This window comes from Arachis duranensis, chromosome 1 (assembly GCF_000817695.3).
Source record: "Arachis duranensis cultivar V14167 chromosome 1, aradu.V14167.gnm2.J7QH, whole genome shotgun sequence".
NCBI lineage: Eukaryota > Viridiplantae > Streptophyta > Magnoliopsida > Fabales > Fabaceae > Arachis > Arachis duranensis.
In genome coordinates this window covers 34243219-34264821 of record NC_029772.3, presented here as the reverse complement: position 1 = coordinate 34264821, position 21603 = coordinate 34243219, and the positions used below count along the sequence as shown (strand labels likewise).

Genomic DNA, 21603 nt, shown 5'->3' with positions numbered 1-21603 from the left:
ATTGTTGCTTGTCCTCAAGCAACCAAACTAATATAGGCTTAGGATGTGAATTTGCATGAGAATGAGAGTTCGATTAAGCCCATGTCTCTTATTGAAGTGGGGTTTACAACTGCAATCATGAATAGGTTTGGCATCTCACTATCCTTTGAATCAGAAGAATGTTACTGTCATCCGGAATTAGAATCCGGATAATATTATGAATTCTCTAGTCTTTTATACTTCAGTTTAATCCTTGAACACAACGAATCTCCTTTGATTCTATTTTCTTTGGTGCTTTGCACCTTGAGCCTAGCCGTGACTTTAAATGTTTTGTCTCAAGCTTTACTTGACACAAAAACACCACAAGCACTTAACTGGGGAACTCTCTTTAAGTCCTGATTTTCCTTTCAGTTACTCCCAGACAGTGGTGCTCAAAGCCTTTGGCATACTCTGTTAAATACATTTGATCTCGACTCTTAGTGTTCTATCTCAAGGATTACTTGACACAATCACACCACAAGCATATGACAAGGGAAACAACTCTTTGAGCTTTTAATCATGTCTGACCTCCCTAGTCATTGATGCTCAGAGCCTTGGACCTTGCTTTTATTTTTCTTTTACTATTTTTTTTCAAGGATTATCTTTCACTTATTGCAGAGAATTCATAATAGTTCTCTAAATTCCTGTTCCTTGTGCATCAACATTCTTTGATACAAATTTAAATATGCACTGTTCATGTCATAATTTTAGAGTCACAGAAAATACCACCACATTTGGATAAATGAGACTACTCTTAAAATTAAACTCACTTTCTCATGCACAACATCTTTTCTTCTTTCTTTTTGATTTCAAGCTCAGGGGGCAATACATGAGGCACCTTTCAACATTAAAGCAAATAACAGAAAATTTCAAAATAGTAGAACTAAACTAGAACCTAGGAATTTATCTAATAAAGGATCATGTAATAAACGAGATAAAATAGTAGAAAACCGAAACATAACATAGTAAGAGCGGGAAGGAATATAGAATGAAAGGAATTCAACCACCTCAGTTATCCTAGTGGCCATTTTATTGTTCAGGCTGTGCTCTTCCGTGAAGATGATTCGCCCCCTCTTTGGTACCATAAAAATAAACAGAAAAGCCATCAGCGAAGCGACAACACCAAACTTAAAGGTTTGCTTGTCCTCTGATGAATCCACATTTTATGATATTAATTTGCTATATTTGGGTAGATTTCATTGACTTTTCTTGCACTTATCCGTTGAAATAGCATGCTTTTGTGAATTCTTTCTTAATTGTGCTTAATTGTGAAAAACATGGTTTTCACTCTTAAATTGCCAATTTTAATTCACTTTTCTCCCATTCGATGCCTTGATATGATTGTTTGAGTGATTCAAGGTTTTGAAGGCAAGAATGGCTTGAGAAAGCGGAAGGAAAGCATAAAAAGTGGAAGAATTCAAGAAAGGAATGATTTGGAAAGCTGTCCTCCTGACCTCTCGGTACTAAAATGATCATAACTTGAGCTACAGAGGTCCAAATGAGTCGGTTACAGTGGCATTAAAAAGCTAACGTCCGGGGCTTCAAAATGATATGCAATTTACTATAGTGGACATAAGTCTAGGTGTGCGTATGCACAGGTAGTTGTGCATACGCACAAGTCAGGATTCAGCATGTGTGCGGACGCACACATCTGTGCGTCCGCACATGTCCCTGCACGTGACCTCATTAATTGGAAACCAATGAGGGCGATTTTTGGGCCCCCAAAACCTAATTCAACTCATTTCTGAAGCTATTTCAAGCCAAATTGAAGAGGAATGAAGGAGGGAGCACTTAGGTTTAGGTTTTTACATGTTTTTGTTAGTTTTCTAGAGAGAGAAGCTCTCCCTTCTCTCTAGAACCTAGGGCTTTTAGTTTAATTGCTTTGTAATTTCTTGTTTTAATTCTTGTTTTAATCTAGTTTTTTCTATCTTTTCTTGTTCTATTGTCTTAATTTCTTTGCTTTATCTTGTCATTTTCTCCATTTTTGCCACTTTTATGTATTTGCACTCTTGATACCTTAATTTACATTTAATGCAATTTTATGTTTCATGCCTCTTTTATTGCTTTATTGAGTTGCCATCTTTATTTTTCTTACTTGGTGGTTGTAGCATTTATTATTCCTTGTCATTTACCATGCTTTCTTTTCATACCCACCAAGTGTTTGATAAAATGCTTGGTTGGATTTTTACATAGTTTTTCTCACTCTTGGTTGAGAAATTGAGTGGTTTGGGTGAACTTGAGTAGTGGATGTCCATTCCACATTGTGCGAGGGTTGTTAATTAACTTGGTTTCCACTAATGCTAGCCTTTCACTAAGTTAAGTAGTGAGTTAGCTAGGATTTGTGGATTGAGGTTAATTATGCTCTTTTGACTTATTCTCGATGTAGGATTGACTAATTGGGATTAATCCACACACAATTATCATGTTTGTGATCCACAACTAGGATATGAATCTCTAATTACCTAATTCTCACCAAGAGCTCTTTTTGGCATTTAAATTCTATTTGCATTGCTTTTACTTGCATGTTAAGTTACTTTCTTGTTATTTACTTTTCTTGCCATTACTAAACTCTAATTCCTTAGACCTTTTTAGTCTCCTCTAAAATTCATCAACCGCCAATTCCTTGGTCAATTAATTCCAATTTGAGGATGAAGTTTAATTCTAGTTATTATACCACAAAAATCCTAATTATCCAAATATAAGAGGATTATATGTTACGTATCCCGTTAAGTCCAGATAATTAGAATTTAGGAGAAATTATTTTCAAGTTGTTGTTCAAGTAAAGAGCTTTTCCAAGTTATACCAGAACTCAATTAAAAAGAGGGTCATACTTCCGTTCTACCCAATTTCATAAAATAAAGAACGAAAACAATTCTTGAAATATAAATCAGTACATAAATTAAAATAGAAAAAATAAGGAACAAAATCAATTCATACAATAGACAGAGCTCCTAACCTTAACAGTGGAGGTTTAGTTGCTCATGGAAAAGAGTGAAAACTAGGATTCTGATAAACTGTGAATTTTTGGGATGAGATGGAATCCCCCCAGAAGAGAAGTCTCTTTTCCCTTTTATATCTAATCCTAATAAATTTAAATTATACTTTTTTAAAAACTAAATAATATATTTTTTATTTTTAAATAAAAATAAAGTTTAAATTAGAATTAATTAAAGTAATCCGCGCATCTTCAATTGATGAATAGGAATCACTTGCTTCGTAGGGAGGCACACCTAACTTGGCATCAAGCCACGCCTTACTTGAGGTATGCAGTGATTGGAGCTACAAGGCTTTTTTTTTCTACGCCCTACTTGAGTGAAGAAAAATCAATGTGGCGTGCTTTTGTTGTGGCATGTGCCTAACTCAAGCTTTAGTGCGCCTTACTTTGAGTCACGCTCATTGTTGCGTGTTGTTGATGCTGTCTTGCACCTAACTTGAGAAATCTCAAGTTAGGCGCAGCCTTGGCCAAATTGGAGGGAGAGAAGTGTGAACTATTATATATCTTTGGAAAGCTCTAGAAGTTAGCTTTCCAACGCCACTAGAATCATGTCCATTGGACCTCTATAGCTCGAGTTATTCAGGTTTGAGTGCAGAGAGGTTAGGGTTGACAGCATCATTCGCCTTCTTCTCTTTTTCTGCGAAAACTCCATCAAATCCAGCCAAATACTACCTAAAATAAACAGAATTGCACACGACTCAAAGTAACATCTATAGTGGCTAAAAGATAATTAATTCTTGATTAAACTCAATAAATTAAATACAAATTCCCAAGGAAAAGATAGGGAAGATGCTCACGCATCAACTATCTCTAGATTATTCTTGCTTGCTAATGTGTTCTTTGTGGCCTTGATTGAGTGTCAATTGTGAGATTTGTTTGCATGATGTTGGAGTGGACTTGGATAAAGGTTTTGGACCAAATTTTGGAAGCACTAGGGAGTGGCGTGTTTGCAGAAGCATTATTCCTTAATGTGGCGTGTTACACACCACTTTTGACTATTGACTATTGACTATTATATATCGTTGAAAAGTTCTAGAGGTTATTATAGAGTTAGTGTCCACTATTGACTATTATATATCGTTGAAAAGTTCTAGAGGTTATCTTTCTAATGTCACTAGAATTACCTCATTTAGTGCTATGTAGCTCATGTTATCCTTGTTAGAATAGAAAAATGTCAGGGTTGCAAATTCTCTTTGAACTTCACTTAGACTTGTTTTCAACTTTTGCTTCCTAGGAGGCTTCTTCCTCTTGTATGCCACCTTCCTTGCTTCTCGAAAGACTTCTTTGATTTTCCATCTCCTCCTTTGTTCTTATCTAACATCTTTCAATAATTTCCTACACTTACCAAAGCACAAAGCCACTCCAAGAGGTATTGATTAATGCATCAAAATTCTTAATTAAATACAAGAAAATCACTAAATTTGTTCAAAGAAAGAAACTTCAAGAAACATTGATTAAAAGAATGAAAATCTTAATAAAAACAAGAGATTACTACCTTTATTCAAAGAAATAATAACTAAAAATAACTAAAGATGCTCATGCATCACACTCTCGTCACTAGACCCAGACAGAAACTCCAAGACACTCCCATGCCAAGTTAGGTGCCACCTAGATACCCATAAATCATGCGAGAAACTCCATAGGGAAGACGAAAAGACTCCCACCTATTTTCTGCAAAAATTGTTGGTGAGATCATCCTACTGATATGGATGCCTATGATAACAACTCAAACCTAGAACACCACTTAGATTCTTATTAAAACAGAATGGTCCTAGAAGGAGTTTTAAATGCCCTATGTTGCAAAATTTTTTCTTTGCCATTAAAGAAATCTACCCTAACTTGGTTCAAATTTCTCCCACCCAAATGCATCTTTACATTCTGAGAGATGTTCAAACATTTTTTGAATAACTTTACCACCCGAAGAAGCCTATCGAAAACTTAGCTCAACCAGTACTTGACTGTCCAAAAGATGAAAGAATCATTAAAGGACTTCCTAGATCGCTTCATTACTAAATCACCTGAAATCAAGATATTCAATGTCAGGTAGCACTCATAACTTTAGTTAAGGTTGCAAGAACCGAACCGATCAATAAACTAGTAAGGTCACTGGTTCAATAATTTACTGGTTCGACCGGAGTTCAATTTAAATTCAACCAGTTTAATTAAATATTATATAAAATTATCAAAAAATCTATATATAACTTTAAATACATAAATTTTATAATTTCTAACTTAATAAAATTTAAAATTTTACAATTTTACATAATAATTTATCCATAATTTAATATTAGAAATTCACAATTTCATAATTTTAAATGTTGTTCTTTAAATAATATATTATTATGATTATGACCATTAGGGAATAATACATATTACTATAAAATGTATATTAGTATATTAAAATTTTAAGATATAATAAAATTAAAGACGAAAAGTTTATTAATAGTATTCAGATCAAGTTAAATTGAAAACCAAATGGCTTAATTTTTACTAAATTTATTGATGATTTTAAAACAACTAAACGAGGTAGAGAATTTTCACTCAAATTGCTAAAAATTAAAGATCTTGCAGACAACATTGTCAAATCAAGGCTAATTATTCAATGTCAACTCTCTTAATATGCAATTCAATTATCCTTTTTGGGGTTGCTAATATACAATTCAATTGAATAATACATTGATGAAATCTCTTATGGTGAAAAAAAGCATATCTGGAAGAAAATCTACTGCACGAAGGAAGCTATGCGTGGGTCAGCACGATATGGAAGACCACATGCTCTTAAATCTTGACACTTGGCATCTGCCTGAAATCACCCTTAGAATGCAACAAGCCTCTTATAACTAACCAAACCCTAATTAGGTTCAACAAATTCAATTCTTTTCAAAAATAAAAACTCAGAATATAGACAACTCAACCTCCAAATCCAGAAAATCCAAAAATAAAAAAGTAAGTGAAACAATCTAAACTATATTCAGAATCGTATTAAGCAACAACCCAACTCAGAACACAATCCTAATTCAGAATCCAGTACAAAAAATTAACTCAGAAGCCAGAATCTTAAAAATCGAAACTAAAAAAGCAACGACTTACTAGAGACACGGTGAGGGAGAAATGGCGGTGACAGTGAGCTTAAAAGAGGATCAGTTTGCAATGGCGAGGCCTCGAGCAGAGATTCCACGACGAGTAGAGATTCACGGAGGAGAGGACGCGCTTGAAGAGGATTTATCAACCGTTCGTGTGATGTAAAGGAGAAGAGGATCGAGGACGACAACGACAACGAAACCCGCTGTCACACAGACGGGCTTCACGACGAGCACAGAGACGGTGAGGAGGAGAAGAGTGGCGGTGACTGGGGGTGACGGTGGTTGGTGGGGCTTCGTGACGAGTACAGAGATGGTAAGGAATAGAAGAGTGGCAGTGGCTGGGGGCTGACGGTGGCGTCAGTGTTTGCTCTGATAGGGTTAGTTGGGTGAAATTAGGAATTCATTTTGGTGAATGTGAGAGTGAGAGAGAAGAGAGAGGGGTAGGGTCTAGGGTGTTATGTTGTTTGGGGGTGGGTTTTATTTTATTTTTTTTCTTCATCAAAACGATAATGTTTTCATGCTGAAAGGGAGAACTAGATTTTTAAAAAATCTGACCAATTCAGCCTATTCATTTGTTAACCGTCAATTTGACTGATTTTTTAACTAATTTTTTGCTAAACGGTTTTAAGAGTCAACCGGATCGACCAAATAATCGGTTCTCGATTAATCTAGTTAAACTGGTCAATCCGGTCTGATTTTTAGGACCTTAACTTTAGTAAAAGGGTTATGAGAGGACATTCCTTTCTTGAGGAGCCTCAATGAAAGAGCCTCCTACTCCATAAGTGAACTACAAGAGTGAGCTTATGACTACCTATATCGAGAGAAAGGATAGAGAGAACTAAAAATGGACCTGGATCGCCAAAATTATACTTAAAAATATTTTTCAATGGTCAATTGATGAATTCGCAACCATGTCGAACGGACAATCAAAACACCTCTTATACACCGCTGAACGTGTCATTGACCTAACTTTATAGTGAAATTCGTCAAGTTGAACAAATTCTAACTCGTCTTGCAAGATTTTGCTGCAGGTAACATAGGGCCAAATAAAATGACATTAAGGACTGTATAAACACCTGAGATTAGGTCAAACAGTGGTAGAAAAACAAAAGTTTTGAGAGTATATATGAAAAACTCAGAAAATAAGGTGACACAGAGTGCAACATAAGACAAAAACAAATTGATCCGGATGACCTTTTCTCCAAAGAAAAAGAGGAGTCGAAGGTGCAAATTAATCGAAGAAGGAGCCTATCATCCTCGACCAACTCCCTTTAAATTAAGGGGACGATCCTCAACCAAGGAAAGGAGGAGCACAACCACCCCTTTCTCAATCAGATTGAGATCCCCCGGACGATGGGTATGTGAAATGGCATTCCAATAAAGGCAAGAACAAGTGCTTTGAGTGAAAGGCATATTCACATTCCATCTTGATTATATTCTATGACATCAGATAATTTTTATCGACATGTATGTTAGAGCAACTGCATTGTTAACTTTTGTTTCAATTTTATTTTGAATCTTACAAAATGTTATATCAGTATTTATAAAATCATACGTTATAAATAGTAATATAAATAATAAAATTTTATTAATTTTTTATTAAGATAATATCATTTTTTAAAATAAAATTAATATTAATTTATTTGTCAATTTTAATATAAATTTTAATTCTAAATTATTTTTTAATAAATATAAAAAATGATACTCTAAAATATTTAATTTGAGTTACCCTTATCTCAAAATGCCTTTGTTGATTGGTTGGCTATCATCAAAAACCTTTCTTGTTAATGAAGTTCAAGTAATTAAGGATATTTAATTCGAATGATGGCACCATCATATGGCTTACAATAAAAAATAATAATTAACACAGTATATAAGTGATTAATTATATCATGCAACATCTAACAAATATGTATTCAAGAAACGTGTCATATACTTTCGTGTACGGATTTTACCAATTATTCATCGCTCGAGTGATTATGACTCGTGATAATTATTATTAATTTAAATATAAAATCAAATATATTTAGCGTACGCTTTTAAAGCGTGCCGAAAAGTACTAAAAACAGTACCGACAGCTTTTCACCACACTTTTTGAGCTATCGACACGCTTTTAAAAGGGTCACATCCGCCAGCGTGCCTATTGCTCTATCGACACGCTTTTGTAGATTCATCGGCACGCTTTTTCCGTTGACACGCGTTCATCTTTTGCCACGCTTAAAAAGTGTGACCATAGGTCTTAACCTATCGACAAACTTTAAAAGCGTACCGTAAAGTGAAAGATATGGCTATGCTTTTGAAGCGTGGCAATAGTAAAAGATATGGTGTCGCTTTTGAAGCGTGCCCATAATCGAAGAAACATGGCCCTTTTAAAGCGTGGGTATATCCCTATCAAATTAAAAAAAAAAAAAATCTGACATGTGCTTCTACACGTACTCTAATAACACTCCAAAAACAAGAAAAAAACATTAACAAAAATATGTAAATATTATTTTAAAAAATAAATTAATGAAAATTAGTATTACATTAATAAAATTCAAACCAAATTAGCTATATCGATCTCTTATAACCCAAGTAGTTATAAAGTACTAGTTCCATTGGGAAAAAAAATATCAATCTCTCCCTCTTCATTGTAGCTTCATGTTGCTTCATCTCATGACTTAACTGGATTCTGCGAGCCTTTACTCTTGCTTGAACTCGACCATAGCCAAGGTTGCTTGAACTCGACCATAGCCAAGGCAGTGAAGGCACGTAACACGCTTCCATATTTTCCCTCACAAGTTTATGGACATTAGACACACTGCATTGAACCAACATACAAATGTGTTAACATTTGAAGACACTTATTTGGGAATGAAACTATGTAGATTATACAGAAATCAAGAAAATTTTGAACTTGAAGAAAACATACTTGCCAAAAACTGTTGGTCCAACACCAAATACCATAAGCAAAGTTAAAGCAGCTTTGTATGTTGGTATCTCTGAAATACAGTAAAAATCAAACAACTAATTAAGAAAGAACCTATTCAATAAAAATACAAGATTCTACCATCTTTCAATAATCAACACTGCCCCAAATTTATCTAATGCAATCTTTCATAATCCTATATAATCTTCTGTAACCACCCATCCATGTAATTATCCTAATCTTTGCAATATAAAGTTCATGTCCATGTGGGATTTTACCACCCAGAATTCAGTCCCACACATAGCAACAGTTTCAAAATTATAATACAAATGCTACTAAAGTACTAGTTCCATTTGCTTGAATGCGCTTATTTGCCTCTTCCAGTATTTTATTTACAGATTCAACTGACTCCATACGAACCTAAAAGGAAATCATAGAAGAATGTCATGAAACATCATTCCTTTCAGTTATAATAAATAGTTAAAACAAGCCAGCAATATCAAATTATTTGAAAGATATTGTCAATCAAACTTTCCACTCAGGACTTTCCAAGCTCTTCAAGAGAGTAGGAGTAATCTTTCCACTAATGTCTTCACGAGGCAAGCTATCCAAACCACCAGCAGCAACTAAGGAAGATGAGTCTGATGTTTTGACTGATCTCTTGGGAGCTGTAGATGCTCCCTGAAGCAAATAAATGAAAAAATAAAAAAATCGGACAATTGGAAAATTAAGAAACAAAAAAGATTTAACAGAAAATACATCATGAACAACATACCTCATGGATTCTTTTCATACTCAGTATCAAGAGCCCTGAGCAATGCAGGCTTAACATCAGTAGGGAACCTTTTAATATCTGCACAGGGAAAACTTTAGAACCTTGTAACAAATAAATAATGAGGGAAGGACATTCAAAAGTTAATGTAGTAACCTGGACCAACAAATTTATGCAGAACACCCAAAAGCTTAGTTGAAGCATTTCTAGTGGCAGCTGCACTTGACTACAGCCCAGTTTCTTTCAGAAAATCAATTAACTCCTGCAAAACAGGATTGCATAAGAACATACAAACTATAACCAAGACTCGAAGAGTATCCGTAAGACAATAATACAAATTTCAAAGAAAAATCAATAAGCCACTTGGTACTAATACATGGCATGGACATAATACAATATTGCTGCAAAGATATAGCAATATTTACAAACTCGAAGAAGTAATAAAGCTAAGTATAATATATATTTAAAGAATGATGACCTACAGTGCCCTTAAAGTTGCTCGATTTTCTAGCAAGAATAAATCATTCATGGTCAAAAATCTAGGGAGGACAAGTAAGAAGATAAGGATATTGAAGAATAAGTGTGAGAAACTGAAGACAATCTCATGAATATATAAGCCTTGCTGATGATCCATAGAATTTTGCTGATGATGATCATGTAAGCCCTGCTTCAAGCAAAATGGCTCGATCATCTTCCTAAATGCTTTTTTTCCCTAACTAATCAAGATTAGTGTATGAATTTTTGCAATCCTCAAAGACAAATTACTAAGAATCAGGTAATTTTCTAAGAGATTTTTTTATGCTTTTCATATCTCAAAATCTTAGAAGGAGAGGTTAAAACCATCAAATAGAAGTCAGTAAAAAAGAGTATTATATCTAGTTTAATTGGAGAACGTGCAGGTTCAATTTTTGTGTGTTTATTTGTGAATTATTATTCTCTCTGAAGAAGAACAAGTTAAAAAATGGAATACATAAGATAATTAAGGAGTAGAATCTAATAGCTACCTGCAAGTGACTCTTGGCATGAACAATGCTTAGGCCTCTGACATTCCTTAGCTGAAGCACCAATTTAGGTGTTGCTCCTGCAGCAATTCAATATAGCTAGCAACTATAACATACATTTATAGTATATGTTAATTAATTAGGGCAAAAGCTAATTGGTTCCTTGACTTACTTTCTTGACCTCCAAGCCTCTGAACAGCATGGACAAAGGAGAGATGAAGATTAGGAGTCCAACAAAGCCTTGGCATCTTTGATCTCACATATTGTCTCACACCACTCCCTCTCTTCCTTTCTCTTGATGTTGTGCTGTTGCTACTTGGGTTTGTTGAATTCCCTTCTTCTTCATTGTTATCCTCCTCCTCCTCCTCCTTTGCTTCATTATTATTCTTTTCTTCCAATTCCTCATCATCACTCATAGCCACTCATTCATTCAAGTCAAATGAATTTTCCTCACCCTCATTATCATTACTACTCTTGCCGCCACTTCCTTCATTATTCTCTTGATGAATCTCAAATCCCTCTGACATATTTATTTATTTTAGCAGACGCGATGCTCAGTATAAATGCTACAATAATTTCTTGAATTCTTCCTTGACAAATTACCTCTGAAAACCAAAACAAGGATGCAAACATTTAAATATACACACAACTAATAACAAATAATTAAACAAGAACATACAGGCTGTAGTAGTGACCACTCTCTATCTATATATATAGTAGTAATTAATTACTAGCTATCCTTTAAAACCTATATTCACTTAAGCAATTAGCCGAGGCTATGGTAAACTAATTTATATAGTGGAAAACATTGATTTTAATTTAATATCATTGTATGTATGTTACGGTAGTAGTAGGTCAAAAGTAGTTTAGAGTAATACTGATGAATAAAGAAATTAAGCTGCTTACTTCTCTATCTGATCTTTAATATACCTTAGCTTGAAGAGTGCTGTGAAAAAATACAAGAATAAGTTATTCAAAAATGTCTGCCTAAACAAAGTTCAAAAGAAGAAAAAGAACAATCAGAACCCATAGGAAGCTTATCTTCTTCCACTATATAACATGATGGAAGAAAAAATACAATCAAATATCTCATAGTTTTTTAGTCATAGAAATGTAAGGGATAAAGCTGACCTTCCCAAGGTGATTATACAAAGACGAAAGATCAGAGAAAAGAGATGGAACTCCTGGAGAGAATACAAAAGAAAGAAATCACAATCAACTTCAAAAAACCTAAACGAGGCATAATTTGAAGCTGAAAAGAAACTTGAATACCTTAGTTAGGAGAGGCCTAATGTAATTATCTGCTGATGCTCTAAATTTGTCACCTTGCAAAAAATCTAGAGGTATTCTCTGCCAAACGAGATTCAGCAAAGAATGAACTCAAAGAATGAGCACCACATATCAGTAGCTGGGCACTACCACAGCTGCAACAGAACAGAACTAAATGTCAAGAAGTTTAGAAAAAAAAAACCCTAAACCAAATATCATATTATAACAAAAAATAGAAATTTGAAAAAATAAAAAAAATGAAGAACCAAGAAAATCAAATTCAAAATCAAATAATCAGATTAAGGAAAAATTTGACCAAATAATTTATCATGGCACTGTGATGCGCGAAAAAATGCTGGTTAAGAAATATTAAAAAAAGTTGCGTTGTGAGGACAGTCTTAACCGACGAATTCTCGCTGTCAATTTAGAAGATGTTACAATTTAAGAATAAAATACTGGGAGTAGAATTTACAGGTCGTTTTCCAAAGAGTTGACAAAAGAGTGTAACTTATTGGTCAGGAATTGTTTGAGAAAATTTAGAGTTGCGAAACAGAAAAAATAAATGATTATCAATTGAAGCAATAAAAATTAACAATTGGTTTTTATAGATTTGAAATAAAAAGTCTTGACTAGGAGAAGATTAATTGGAATTTCTATTCTTGTTGATTTTTCCAAGTATAATAGCAAGAGGTTGTTGCTTCTACTTAGTTATCTTTTACCTAATAAAGGAAAGTCAAGTAACTAAACCAACTCTGATTCACAAGTCCTAATTCCCTCCTAGGGAAGGATTAGAGTTAGTGAATAGAGAATCAGCCAACAACTTCCAATCACAAATTAATAATTGAGTATTCTAACTCAAGGGTTTTCTATTAATCAACTCCAAAGTCAAGTTGGGAGTCTACTCCATTGACATAGATGCCATTTTCGCAAACATGTAAAGGGAGTAGAAAGAAGACATAGTAATTAAAATTAGTTTAGTGAAAGCAATTTTTGAGCTAATAAATTAATTGGAGATAATCAAACAAACAATGAAATTAAATGTAAAAATAATCTTTGCATTAATAAATCTCAAAATCAAAGATATCCATATATAACTCTAAACAAACTGAATGGAAAAACACAAGAGTAAGAAAATAAGAAAGCAAACTATAATGATAAAAACTTCAATCAAAGGTAATAACTCTCTCAAGATCTAATCCAAAAGTGTAAAACTAAAACTCTCCGAACGTGAAGAATCCTAGAGGAAGTAGTAATATTTTTTTCTCTAGAATTCAAAACTTAACTAAAACTAAAGCAAAAGTGAATGTCCCTTGAGTCTAAGCTTGGCCCCTGCCTCTAGTTTGTGTTTCTGGACTTGAAACTGGGTCCAAAAGCAGCCCAAAATCTCCCCCTGCGATTTTCGGTTAGTGCAGCACGTGACGCATTGTCACGCGTACGCGTCGCTGAGAAATTTTCTATTCACGCGTGCACGTCGCTCCACGCGTGCACGTCATTGAATTTTCTTCTGGTTACGCGTACGAGTCGCTCCACGCGTGCGCGTCGATGCTCGCTTATGAAATCCTTAATTCCTTGTGTTCTTTCCTTTTTTGCATGTTCCTTTCCCATCCTCTAAGCCATTCCTGCCCTATAAAGCCTGAAAATACTTAACACACAGATCACGGCAATGAATGGTAATAAGAGAGGATTAAAAATAGCAAATTTAAAGCCAAAGAGACATGTTTTCAATCATAGCATCAAATTAGGAAGGAAAATGTAAAACCATGCATTTTATATGTGTAAGTGTATGAAAAATTGACAAAATCCACTCAATTTAGCACAAGATAAACCAGGAAATAGTGGTTTATCAATCTCCCCACACTTAACCATTAGCATGTCCTCATGCTAAACTCAAGGAGACTGGTGCACGAAATTGTGATCTCAATGGCGCCAACAACTTGGTAAGCACAATTGTAATATCAACTCTTTTTCACAATTTCACACAACTAACCAACAAGTACACTGGGTCGTCCAAGTAATAAACCTTACGTGAGTAAGGGTCGATCCCACGGAGATTGTCGGCTTGAAGCAAGCTATGGTCATCTTGTAAATCTCAGTCAGGCAGATTCAAATGGTTATGGAGTTTTGATAATTAAAATATAAATAAAACATAAAATAAAGATAGAACTTGGTAAGTGTATGGAGATGCGTTATTCCTTCTGAATCTCTGCTTTCCTACTGCCTTCATCCAATCCTTCATACTCCTTTCCATGGCAAGCTGTATGTTGGGTGTGACCGTTGTCAATGGCTACTTCCCATCCTCTCAGTGAAAATGGTCCTCTACGGTTTCTGTACGGCTAATTAACTGTCAGATTTCTCGTCTCGGATGAAAAATACCATGCACAGATATCGTATGGCTAATCAGCTGTTGGTTCTCAATCGTGTAGGAATAGGATTTACTATCCTTTTGTGTCTGTCACCACGCCCTACAGTCGCGAGTTTAAAGCTCGTCACAGTCATCCCTTTCCAGATCCTACTCGGAATACCACAGACAAGGTTTAGAATTTCCGGATATCAAGAATGCTGCCAATGGATTCTAGCCTATTACCACGAAGATTCTAATCTCAGATTCAGATGCCCCATTGATAGAGGGGAGTCGATGTGAATCCTTGATTAGAAACCCAAGAGATATACATTCAAGCTTGTTTTCATGTAGAACGGAAGTGGTTGTCAACCACGCATTCATAAGTGAGAATGGTGATGAGTGTCACATAATCATCACATTCATCATGTTCTTGTGTGCGAATAAATTTCTTAGAATAAGAATAAGCATGAATTGAATAGAAGAACAATAGTACTTTGCATTAATACTCGAGAAACAGCAGAGCTCCACACCTTAATCTATGGTGTGTAGAAACTCCACCATTGAAAATACATAAGTGATGATGGTCCAGGCATGGCCAAATGGCTAGCCTCCCCAAGTAGCATATGAATTTGAAAAATGGGGAAAAAGACCCCTAGTACAATAGTAAAAGTTCTAATTATACTAAACTAGTTATTAGGGTTACAAAATTAAGTAAATGATGCAGAAATCCACTTTCGGGCCCACTTGGTATGTGCTTGTGCTTAGCATTGAAGCTTCCACGTGTAGAGGTCTTCCTTGGAGTTAAACGCCAGTTTGTAACTTGTTTCTAGTGTTTGACTCTAGCTTGCAACTTGTTTCTAGCGTTTAACACCAGAATAGGGTAGAAAGCTGGCGTTGAACATCAGTTTGCATAGTCTAAACTCGGGCAAAGTATAGACTTGTATATTTTGCTGGAAAGCCCTGAATGTCTACTTTCCAACACAATTGAGAGTGCATCATTTGGACTTCTGTAGCTCCAAAAAATCCATTTTGAGTGCAGAGAGGTCAGAATCCAACAGCATCAGTAGTCCTTTGTCAGCCTCTGGATCAGATATTTGCTCAGGTCCCTCAATTTCAGCCATAAAATACCTGAAATCATAGAAAAACACACAAACTCATAGTAAAGTCCAGAAATGTGAATTTTGCTTAAAAACTAATAAAAATATACTAAAAAGTAGCTAGATCCTACTAAAAATTATCTAAAAACAATGCCAAAAACTGTATAAATTATCCGCTCATCACAACACCAAACTTAAATTGTTGCTTGTTGGTGCATGAAATTGTGATCATCAACAAATGGCGCCAAAAACTTGGTAGCGCTCTCAACATGAATCACACTTTGTCACAACTTCGCACAACTAACCAGCAAGTGCATTGGGTCATCCAAGTAATACCTTACGTGAGTAAGGGTCGATCCCACGGAGATTGTTGGTATGAAGCAAGCTATGGTCATCTTGTAAATCTCAGTTAGGCATATTATAATGGTTATAAATGGTTTTCGAAAATAATAATAAATAAATCATAAAATAAAGATAGAGATACTTATGTAAATCATTGGTGGGAATTTCAGATAAGTGTATGGAGAGGCTGTGTTCCGTCTGAATCTCTGCTTTCCTACTGCTTTTATCCAATCCTTCTTACACCTTTCCATCGCAAGCTGTATGTAGGGAATCACCGTTGTCAATGGCTACTTCCCATCTTCTCAGTGAAAATGGTCCAAATGCTCTTGTCACAGCACGGCTAATCATCTGTCGGTTCTCGATCATGTCGGAATAGAATCCATTGATTCTTTTGCGTCTGTCACTACGCCCAACAATCGTGAGTTTGAAGCTCGTCACAGTTATTCAATCTCTAAATCCTACTCGGAATACCACAGACAAGGTTTAGACTTTCTAGATTCTCAAGAATGGCGCCAAAGGGTTCTAGCTTATACCACGAAGATTCTGATTAAGGAATCCAAGAGATACTCGCTCGTTCTAAGGTAGAACGGGAGTGGTTGTCAGTCACGTGTTCATAAGTGAGAATGATGATGAGTGTCACGAATCATCACATCCATCAGGTCGAAGTGCAACGAATATCTTTGAACAAGAATAAGCTAAATTGAATAGAAATAGTAGTAATTGCATTAAAACTCGAGGTACAGCAGAGCTCCACACCCTTAATTTATGGTGTGTAAAAACTCCACCGTTGAAAATACATAAGTGATGGTCCAGGCATGGCCGAATGGCCAGCCCCCATAAACATGATCAAAGGATCATAAGGTAATCCCAAAATAATCCAAAGATGATCTAAGGATATTCCAAAGATATCTAATACAATAGTAAAATGTCCTATTTATACTAGACTAGTTATTAGGGTTTATAGAAATAAGTCTAAATGCAGAAATCTACTTCTGAGGCCCACTTTGGTGTGTGCTTGTGCTGAGATTGAGCTTTACACGTGCAGAGGCTTCTCTTGGAGTTAAACGCCAAGTTGTAACGTCTGTTTGGCGTTTAACTCTGGTTTGTGACGTGTTTCTAGCGTTTTACTCTAGAATGCAACATGGAACTGGCGTTGAATGCCAGTTTGCATCGTCTAATCTCGAATAAAGTATGGACTTATATATATTGATGGAAAGCTCTGGATGTCTACTTTTCAACGCCGTTGAGAGAGCGCCATTTGGAGTTCTGTAGCTCCAGAAAATCCATTTCAAGTGCAGGGAGGTCAGAATCCAACAGCATTAGCAGTCCTTTTTCAGCCTAAATCAAATTTTTGCTCAGGTCCCTCAATTTCAGCCAGAAAATACCTGAAATTACAGAAAAACACAAAAACTCATAGTAAATTCCAGAAATGTGAATTTTGCATAAAAAATAATAAAAACATCCCTAAAAGTAGCTAGATCCTACTAAAAACTACCTAAAAACAATGCCAAAAGCGTATAAATTATCCGCTCATCACAACACCAAACTTAAATTGTTGCTTGTCCCCAAGCAACTGGAAATCAAATAGGATAAAAAGAAGAGAATATACTATAAATCTCAAAATATCAATGAATATTAGTTCTAATTAAATGAGCGGGACTTGTAGCTTTTTGCTTCTGAACAGTTTTGGCATTTCACTTTATCCCTTGAAGTTTAGAATGATTGGCATCTATAGAAATTCAGAGTTCATGTAGTGTTATTGATTCTCCTAGTTAAGTATGTTGATTCTTGAACACAGCTACTTTTATGAGTTTTGGCCGTGGCCCTAAGCACTTTGTTTTCCAGTATTACCACCGGATACATAAATGCCACAAACACATGACTGGGTGAACCTTTTCAGATTGTGACTCAGCTTTGCTAAAGTCCCCAGCTATAGGTGTTCAGAGCTCTTAAGCACACTCTTTTTGCTTTGGATCACGACTTTAACCACCCAGTCTCAAGCTTTTCACTTGAACCTGCATGCCACAAGCACATGGTTAAGGATAGCTTGATTTAGCCGCTTAGGCCTGGATTTTATTTCCTTGAGCCCTCCTATCCATTGATGCTCAAAACCTTGGATCCTTTTTACCCTTGCCTTTTAGTTTTAAGGGTTATTGGCTTTTTCAGCTTGCTTTTTCTTTTTCTTTCTTTAAAATTTTTTTTTCGCCACTTTTTTTTTCACAAGCTTTGTTCTTCACTGCTTTTTCTTGCTTCAAGAATAAATTTTTTGATTTTTCAGATCATCAACAATATTTCTCTTTTTCATCATTCTTTCAAGAGCCAACAATTTTAACATTCATAAATAACAAGATAAAAAATATGCACTGTTCAAGCATTCATTCAGAAAACAAAAAGTATTGTCACCACATCAATATAATTAAACCAATTTCAAGGATAAATTCGAAACTCATGTACTTCTTGTTCTTTTGTATTAAAAATATTTTTTCATTTAAGAAAGGTGAAGGATTCATGGAATTATTCATAGCCTTAAGACATAGACACTAGACACTAATGATCATGAAGTAGAGACACAAATATAGACAAACATATAGCATAAAAACCAAAAAACAGAGAAATAAGAACAAGGAATGAGTCCACCTTAGTGATGGTGGCGTCTTCTTCTTGAAGGACCAATGATGTCCTTGAGCTCTTATATGTCTCTTCCTCGCCTTTGTTGCTCCTCCCTCATTGCTCTTTGATCTTCTCTAATCTCATGGAGAATGGTGGAGTGCTCTTGGTGTTCTACCCTTAATTGGTTCATATCATGACTCAATCCTTCTAGAGAAGTGTTGAGTTGTTCCCAATAGTTGTTTGGAGGAAAGTGCATCCCTTGAGGCATCTCAGGGATTTCTTGATGATGAGTTTCCTCATGCGTCTTTTGAGATCCATGAATAGGCTCTCTTGTTTGCTCTATCCTCTTCTTAGTGATGGGCTTGTCCTCTTCAATGAGGATGTCTCCTTCTATGACAACTCCAGCTAAGTAGCATAGATGGAAAATAAGATGAGGAAAAGCTAGCCTTCCTATAGTGGAGGACTTTTTGGCTACTTTGTAGAATTCAAGAGAGATGACTTCATGAACTTCTACTTCCTCTCCAATCATGATGCTGTGGATCATGATGGTCCGATCCACAGTAACTTCGGATCGGTTGCTAGTGGGAATGATGGAACGTTGGATGAATTCCAACCATCCTCTAGCCACGGGCTTAAGGTCCAGTCTTCTTAATTGAACCAGCTTGCCTTTTGAGTCTCTTTTCCATTGAGCTCCTTCCACACATATGTCCATAAGGACTTGGTCCAACCTTTGGTCAAAGTTGACCCTTCTAGTGTAGGGGCGTGCATCTTCTTGCATCATAGGCAAGTTGAACGCCAACCTTACATTTTTCGGACTAAAATCTAAGTATTTTCCCCAAACCATTGTAAGATAATTCTTTGGATTCAGGTTCATACTTTGATCATGGTTCCTAGTGATCTATGCATTGGCATAGAACTCTTGAACCATTAAGATTTTGACTTGTTGAATGGGGTTGGTCAGAACTTCCCAACATCTTCTTTGGATCTCATGTCGGATCTTCGGATACTCATTTTTCTTGAGCATGAAGGGGACCTCAGGGATCACCTTCTTTTTGGCCACGACTTCATAGAAGTGATCTTGATGGACCTTTGAGATGAATCTCTCCATCTCCCATGACTCGGAGGTGGAAGCTTTTGTCTTCCCTTTCCTCTTTCTAGAGGTTTCTCCAGCCTTAGGTGCCATAGATGGTTATGGAAAAACAAAAAAAGCTATGCTTTTACCACACTAAACTTAGAATGTTGCTCGCCCTCGAGCAAAGAAAAGAAAGAATAGAAGAAGAAGAAGAAGATATGGAGGAGAGGGAGAGATTTGTGGGTTCGGTCAAGGGGGAGAAGAGAGGGTTGTGTTGTGTGAAAATGAAGAAGGATAGAGGGGTTTATATAGTGGAGAGAGAGGGTAGTAGGTTCGGTCATTAGGGAGGGTTTGGGTGGGAAAGGGATTTTGAATTTGAAGGTAGGTGGGGTTTATGGGGAAGAGTGGATGGATGTGAGTGGTGAAGAGTTGATGGGGAAGAGAGATTGAGGTGATTGGTGAAGGGTGTTTGGGGAAGAGTGTCATTGGATTGTGTGAAGAAGAGAGAAGGTGAGTTGAGGTAGGTGGGAATCCTGTGGGGTCCACAGATCCTGAGGTGATCCTGTGGGGTCCACAGATCCTGATGTGTCAAGGATTTATCATTCCTGCACCAATTAGGCATGTAAAATGCCCTCTGCATGTAATCCTGGCGTTTAACGCCAGATTGATGCTTGTTTTTGGCGTTGAACGCCAGCTCTATGCTTGTTTTGGGCGTTCAACGCCAGTCTGCCACATGTTTCTGGCGTTAAACGCCAGTTCCATGCTTGTTTCTGGCGTTTAACGCCAGCTCTCCTCAGGGTGTAATCCTAGCGTTTAAACGCCAGTAAGTTCTTCCTCCAGGGTGTGCTGTTTCTTCTGCTATTTTTGATTTTGTTTTTAATTTTAGTATTTTTTTTGTGACTCCACATGATCATGATCCTAATAAGACATAAAAGAACAATTAAAATATAGATAAATAAAAATTAGGTTGCCTCCCAATAAGCGCTTTTTTAATGTCAATAGCTTGATAGTAAGCTCTCATGGAGCCTCACAAATCATCAGAGCATTGTTGGAAATACCTATGGAAACACCTATAATCTTTCATGGAGAAATCATCCAAATCTCTCATGGAAGGATCAATAGAGACCTCAACAAGGTTTCAACAACAATAATGGTGGAAGAAACAGGTTTAGCAATGGCAAGCCTTTTTCATCATTTTCTCAGCAACAGACAGAGAATTCTAAGCAGAGCCACTCTGACTTAGCAACCATGGTCTTTGATCTAATCAAAACCACTCAAAGTTTCATGACTGAAACAAGGTCATCCATTAGAAACTTGGAGGCACAAGTGGGTCAGCTAAGTAAGAAAGTTACTGAACTCCCTCCTAGTACTCTTCCAAGCAATACAGAAGAGAATCCAAAAGGAGAGCGTAAGGCCATCAACATGGCCGAAATTGGAGAGGAGGAAGAGGCAGTGATCGCCACTGAGGAAGACCTCAATGGACATCCACTGGCCTCCAATGAGTTCCCTAATGAGGAACCATGGGAATCTGAGGCTCACATTGAGACCATAGAGATTCCATTGGATTTACTTCTGCCATTCATGAGCTTTGATGAGTATTCTTCCTCTGAAGAGGACGAAGATGTCACTGAAGAGCAAGTTGCTAAGTACCTTAGAGCAATCATGAAGCTAAATGACAAGTTATTTGGTAATGAGACTTGGGAGGATGAACCCCCTTTGCTCACCAAAGAACTGGATGACTTGACTAGGCAGGGATTACCTCAAAAGAGACAGGACCCTGGAAAGTTCTCAGTACCTTGTACATTAGGCACCATGACCTTCGAGAAGGCTCTTTGTGACCTAGGGTCAAGCATAAACCTCATGCCTCTCTCTGTAATGAAGAAGCTAGGGATCTTTGAGGTACAAGCTGCAATTAGTCCTAGAGACTGGGAAGTGCATGGATGAATCCATCATCCTTGGCAGACCCTTCCTAGCCACAGCAAAGGCTGTGATTGATGTTGACAGAAGAGAATTGATCATTCAAGTGAATGAAGAATCCCTTGTGTTTAAGGCTCAATGATATCCCTCTGTAACCATGGAGAGGAAGCATGAAGAG

At 36.3% G+C, this 21603-nt stretch overlaps 1 long non-coding RNA gene across 4 annotated transcripts; it reads right to left on the bottom strand.

Annotated features, from left to right (window-relative positions):
* Positions 1-8658: 8658 nt before the first annotated feature.
* Positions 8659-12212, bottom strand: LOC107484913 (uncharacterized). 4 transcript variants are annotated; one of them, XR_008002561.1, is made up of 8 exons: positions 12050-12212; positions 11909-11961; positions 10950-11382; positions 10781-10857; positions 9933-10038; positions 9780-9857; positions 9008-9685; positions 8659-8896 (listed from the first exon to the last, which is right to left on the bottom strand). It is a non-coding gene; the product is annotated as an uncharacterized LOC107484913 (long non-coding RNA). The 4 variants fall into 4 exon arrangements; XR_008002560.1 differs by having other exon boundaries at positions 10781-11382; XR_008002562.1 differs by lacking the exon at positions 10781-10857.
* Between the last annotated feature and the right edge of the window lie 9391 nt (positions 12213-21603).